The 6298-nt window shown below is 46.9% G+C and overlaps 1 long non-coding RNA gene across 1 annotated transcript; it reads left to right on the top strand.

Annotated features, from left to right (window-relative positions):
- Window positions 1-1187: 1187 nt before the first annotated feature.
- LOC142804202 (uncharacterized) lies at window positions 1188-3844 on the top strand. Its single transcript, XR_012894506.1, has 2 exons — window positions 1188-1495; window positions 3210-3844. It is a non-coding gene; the product is annotated as an uncharacterized LOC142804202 (long non-coding RNA).
- The last annotated feature ends 2454 nt before the right edge of the window (window positions 3845-6298 follow it).

Genomic DNA, 6298 nt, shown 5'->3' with positions numbered 1-6298 from the left:
CAGGCACGCTTAACACAAGCACGCACTCACACATACACGCCCACGCACACATGCACGGGTGTACACACAATCGCGCGTACACACGAACACATGCGCAGGCTAACGCACACACACACATACACGGGCCGACATTATGTGTTTGTATATAATCCACATCAAACATGCAGCTTATAATCAATGATAAGGAACGCTTTCGTAACATGAATTTCAGTTAATTGCCAATATAGATGCAACGCAATTTACTTCTGCTGGCATTCTGCTGTATTTGGAGACCACGTTCACACATGTAAGTCCATTAGGCCGTCATTTAATGCAAAATCCACATATTCGTACAGTAGCTACGCTGCTCGGCCGCCAATCCGAAGGTCGCGTGTTCGATGCTGGCCGTGGCAGTCGCATTAAGACGGTGGTGAAACGGTAGAAGCCTGTGCACTGTGCGATATCAGCGCGCGTTAAGGAACACCAAATGGTCAAAATGTCTAGAGCTCTCCACTACGGTCACCCTAATAATCATATCGTTGTTTTTAGGACGTAAAACCCCAGATATTGTAATTCTGTTTTCTTCTTTTGCTGCATATTCCACCTGATAAATCGTCACCTACACCCTTCTCAGGCATAAATTCACCCTTAGAGCCAATTTTAGTGTGCTATAGAGGCAAGCACCAAAACAAAGGGGTGCTTTAATAACAATCAAAAATTTATGGTTGCTAAAAGGTGTTGCAAAAGGTGCTTTACCTGAAAAGCACCCTTTTTCAGCCTTTTGCGTGTAAAAACTTTTACTGTGTAAATGAAACTTGAGCACGCTTACCTCCCAGTGCCCGAATCCATCTCTCCATCGTCATCGGTCCATTTCAGCAGATAGAGAGATTTCGATTTGAAATCTTGGTGGTTACGCCATTCAAAATATTTTACATCGCCTTCTGGGACAATCTGAACTTGCTTATCATCCTCGTAGCGAACTCTGACGTGAATAATCTGCGCGTGATCTTGAACAACAAAAGTGCACACGTGGGCAGCGAACTTACACACGTGTACCCCAGCTGCTTACACAGGAAGAAAAAACCGGGGAAAATGTCGTTTGTGAGAACCCAGCCGCACTTGACCTGACCGCAGCTGCGCATCTGGCAGTTTATTGACAAACATCTGATGGTTCACTATTTGTTACAAACGCAGAAAGCTTTGAAACATTTTGTAATAATTTTAGTTTCTTATTGAATGTTTAACACTGCGCCGTTTTATTCGTTGCTTTGTTGGCTGGCTGCAGGGCTGCAGCGTGCGCGCAGTCCCAGTATGGCCGTCGGGTGGCCGTCGGAAAGCAGGTTGTTTTCTGTCCTTTGCATCCTGTAGTGAAATGAGCCGTGTCTGCATGTTGCTTTGAGGCGATGCAATAGAGAACCAACAGAAAAAGACGAAGAAAGGACACTACAAGGCTTACTTAAATCCTAAATTTCAGTTCCTACTACCAAGGACCGCTTCATGCACTTGCTTGCATAGCGTAAGTCTGATTATGTTTCAGCATGGATCAATACTTTTGATCAGAACTTTTGCTTGATTAGGGCCCTGTTGATCATATCGGTGGTTGCTCAAATCAAGCTGCATGTTGCTCAATAACTGATATTGTTGCGCAGTGTTTTACAATCAATTCTTAAGTACGATAGTCTTTTTTGGGGACCTTCGAAGCAAATATTTTGGCCTGCCTGCCTGCCTGCCTGCCTGCCTGCCTGCCTGCCTGCCTGCCTGCCTGCCTGCCTGCCTGCCTGCCTGCCTGCCTGCCTGCCTGCCTGCCTGCCTGCCTGCCTGCCTGCCTGCCTGCCTGCCTGCCTGCCTGCCTGCCTGCCTGCCTGCCTGCCTGCCTGCCTGCCTGCCTGCCTGCCTGCCTGCCTGCCTGCCTGCCTGCCTGCCTGCCTGCCTGCCTGCCTGCCTGCCTGCCTGCCTGCCTGCCTGCCTGCCTGCCTGCCTGCCTGCCTGCCTGCCTGCCTGCCTGCCTGCCTGCCTGCCTGCCTGCCTGCCTGCCTGCCTGCCTGCCTGCCTGCCTGCCTGCCTGCCTGCCTGCCTGCCTGCCTGCCTGCCTGCCTGCCTGCCTGCCTGCCTGCCTGCCTGCCTGCCTGCCTGCCTGCCTGCCTGTCTGTCTGTCTGTCTGTCTGTCTGTCTGTCTGTCTGTCTGTCTGTCTGTCTGTCTGTCTGTCTGTCTGTCTGTAAATTCGCTTGCATGTCTACCCTTAACGGTACCTTAAACGGTACCAAAGTGACTCCCAATGGCCGACCCCATCCGCAGTGCCCACCAATATTGCTCAAGGTTCAGCGTTCGTGCTTGTGTGATTGTCAGTTAAAAAGCAATTATTGCGCATATCTGAGGCACCCTCACAACACGTACAGGGCCAAAATTGGCCCTGTATCTACATGTTACACCGCAAATGTCGTCAAAACACGATCTAGAGAAAGTGAACAAAACGTTTATTTGATGTTCTGCGCAAGAAAATTGGTGAATGGTATTCTGGAGGAGCTGCGTTAGAGTGCCTCGAGCGTGAAGCGGAGGCAAACGAGCGCATTAAGTCACGTCACACGTGAGACATGAACGCTATCTGGCAGTTATCTCGGAAAACGGGGCGCGTGCCATGCGCGCCCATCTCTGATGTGATAAGGTGTAGACTGCAAGGCGACGGGTAAGTGCCACCACCGTGTTACCTCAGCAAAGCGTTGGAACACTTGCCGTTTCGTGCAAGTGGGCCAGCGCAGCAGTATAAGGCTACGATCCTTAAAATTAGTTATGTATGTATGCCTTTACTAGTAAAAAATACACATCATATTGACGTGTTGGTATAGTTCCTCAGATATGCGCCATAATTGCTTTTTAATTGACAATCTCACAAATATGAACGCTGAACCTTGAGCAATATTGGTGGGCGCTGCGAATGGGGTTGGCCAATTAGATTACTGTTTGGTCTTTTTGGTGCCTTTTGGAATACCGTTAAGGGTGGACAAACAGACAAACGTATAGACAGGCAGACAAGCAGACAAACACAAAGACAGACCCAAATTTTTGCGTCGAAGGGCTCCAAAAAAGACTATCGTCTTTGATTTTCTTTACCACCCTTCCAACCCTGGCTGCGATCGAATGTACTCGGTCATGCGCGGTTGCTGTTTTTTATCATTGTGTTTTTTTGCCAAGTTAGCGCAGCTGTTTAAACATAAACATTATTTCCTTCTAGGACACCAGCACAAGCGTGCCTATTTCTTGCAACGATGTAGGCAGTGGCACAGAGAATTCTGATCAACCAAGTGGAACTTTGTCAGTGAAGAGCTCGGAAAGTGATAGTGACAGCTCCGGATCGGAGCGTTCGGAAAGAGATGAAGATTTTGTCTTCATCCAGTGTGTCTTGGAATAATATTCTTTTTCCTTCAATATAATTGTTGCCACTTGTATAAATTTCGTTTCGTGCATATTTTAAAAGAATCATTCTCAATTCAAAACAGTATCTATTAGAGGTTATGATGGATAATAAATGAAACAGGTGACGTCAGATGTGCACTGGCAGTGAACCATATTCCTTAGTTTGAGAGCAAGAAGTTGCGGGTATAATGTAAGGCTGCCTACAGTTAAAATTGCGGTTCAAATGTGTACGTGTACTTTATTTGCTGTATTTTCATAATAAATATGCAGTTGGCGTGCCCAGATTTTAATATTAGCTGCAGCTCGTAAATATTCTTGATTATTGCTGTAAACAAGCCTGGTATGATGCAGATGTGAACCTAAAACGATATAGTTACCGAGCTCTAAGTTTGGCGATTTCAAACTAAAATAATTCTTTCAACATGTTTGGCTAACACGCATAAAAAATTTCAATAGAGGGTTGCAAAGGTGGCATCTCTGTGAATACATAATGACTAGCAATACTACTCGCATTGAGAATTGCTGAAAAAAACTTCACATATCTCCTGTATTTCGGAGTCCAATTGAACATATCCCATTGCAGCATGAGTCCCACTGAACTCCATTGGTGTCCCATTATTACAAACTGGAACCTGTCATCATGGCAGCAGTAACTTCGATTGATGATGATCGACATTTTGGGTTTAACGTCCCAAAACCACCACATGACTATGAGAGACGCCATAGTGGAGGCTCCGGAAATTTAAACCACCTGAGGTTTTTTAACGTGCACCCAAATTTGAGCACACGGGCCTACATCATTTCTGCCCCCATCGGAAATGCAGCCACCACAGCCGGGATTCGATCCGGCGACCTGCAGGTCAGCAACCGAGTACCTCCGCCACTGGACCACCGCGGCTGGGCATCAGCAGGTAACTTAAAATAGACAGAGATGGTTAGAATGTTTGGAGCCATCATCACATAGACAGTTAAACTGAACCGTCCTAAGGCAGCATGCACTTCCAATGGGGCACCATTTACACCCCAGTTAAACTCCACAAGGCGTCCTTTGGCTCCCATTGCTCCCAAGTGGAACATACATTGGGAGCCATAAATTTTTTTCACTGGGAAGGCAACGCTATGCACGAATAGGCGTATGTTTCCTGCGATTTTCCAAGACCAAGCAGGTTTGAAGAAATTGCGATTTTTTGAAACCTCCTTGGAGAAAGCGATGTGGTTGTGGCCCGTCACCTTGCAATATACAAATTATGGCCTAGGAGGTTGCGCGCACACGCCGCGAGCTCGCTATATTGGACGCCATCCTTTCGTTTTCCAAGATTACGGCCAGATGGCGCTTAGCACCTCCAGAATCCCATTCAGTGATTTTTACCGCGAAACATCAAATAAGCGTTTCATTCACACCAGCCAGGCCACAGTGTGAGATACAAACAATTTAGGCGGGGACGCTTCTCGGCTTCTTTGAGGCAAGCGATCAACCAGATAAAGTAACACGACACACGTTCGTTGCACAGTTGCCGGCAGCGCTGACCTATCGGCCAACCAGCGCAGTTTTTAAATAAATTGAAAAAAACACACTGTTGCTATAGCAACCGGCGAGGCTGGTCACAACGCCGGCGTGCAGCGAAACTCGCGTTTGTCACTCTCAAAAAAACAGTCCACGCATCATCTTCAGTTGCTAGCGTGCCTTAGTCTGCAATTGCCATGGGCTCATCAAGTGTGAGGCCCACGGGACCGCTTTATGCACTCCTATACTAGAATACCCCATGCTCTAAATTGTTAAGTTTTCCTAAATACCAAATACTATAAATCATGACAACTTTTAGGGCGCAGCTCCTTAAGCCTAAGGTCGAGCATTCCTGATGTATGTAGTTGTAGTAGTAGCAGTAGTAGATACCCACCTCCCGTTTTGTCCTTTGAATGTCCGCTGGATGACGGTACATGTGTATGATGAAAGTATGCAAGATGGCGGTACTTAGAGTGTTCACTAGATGGACGGACATGCGTACAGACAGATGAATGTGCAGACGCACAAACAGAAGAATAGACGACAGATGGATGGACGGATGGACAAACATACGGACGGTTGAGGCCAGTGGAGGATTCATGGTTTGTCGATAAAACCCTTCGAAGCTTCGCCCCACTCATTATCATTCGCTTCATAGATATGCTGTGATTTTCGTCCCGTGTCGTCGTCGTAGTATCCACCTCTCGTTTAGTTCTTAGAATGCCCGCTAGATGGCGGTACTTATATATAATGGAGATGTCATGAAACTTTGACCACCAGGGGTTCTTTAACGTGCACCCAAATCTGAGTACACAGGCCTACAGCATTTCCGCCTCCATCGGAAATGCACCGGCTGCAGTCGGGATTCGATGCCACAATCGGCGGGTCAGTAGCCGAGTACCTTAGCCACTATACCACCGAGGAGAGGCAAGAAGACAGCAATGGTTCATACAGTTATTCTATTTAATTATTGCATAACAACGACGTTGACCCACTACACCGATGCCGTCAACATAGGGTGGCAGAAGAAGCGCTTGGCGTCTACTGCCAAAAGATCTAAGTGGCTGTACATGGAAAAGTTCATGTACAATAAGGCTTTAGATCCTTTGTGCTTCTTTTTGGCCGCAGTTACATCATTACTAAAAAAACATGCAAAATAAAATGCGTGCTCTCTCAACTTATTCAGCCAGCATCCTTGTGAAAAAAGGCAAGAGAATGAGAGAGAGGGTACGAAGGCAAGAAGCGCAATCGAATGTGAAGGTACTCACCCACCACAAATGCTGGAAAAATATATTATGCACAAGAAACACTTGAGGCGTTCGCGTTCCGCTACTGCCATCGGTTGAAAACGGGACAACACCACATATTATGCCTTGAAGGTCTTCTGAAAAGTAGCTACTAGC

This window comes from Rhipicephalus microplus, chromosome 3 (assembly GCF_043290135.1).
Source record: "Rhipicephalus microplus isolate Deutch F79 chromosome 3, USDA_Rmic, whole genome shotgun sequence".
In the NCBI taxonomy this organism is placed as follows: Eukaryota; Metazoa; Arthropoda; class Arachnida; order Ixodida; family Ixodidae; genus Rhipicephalus; species Rhipicephalus microplus.
This window is presented reverse-complemented; position numbering and strand designations above follow the sequence as displayed.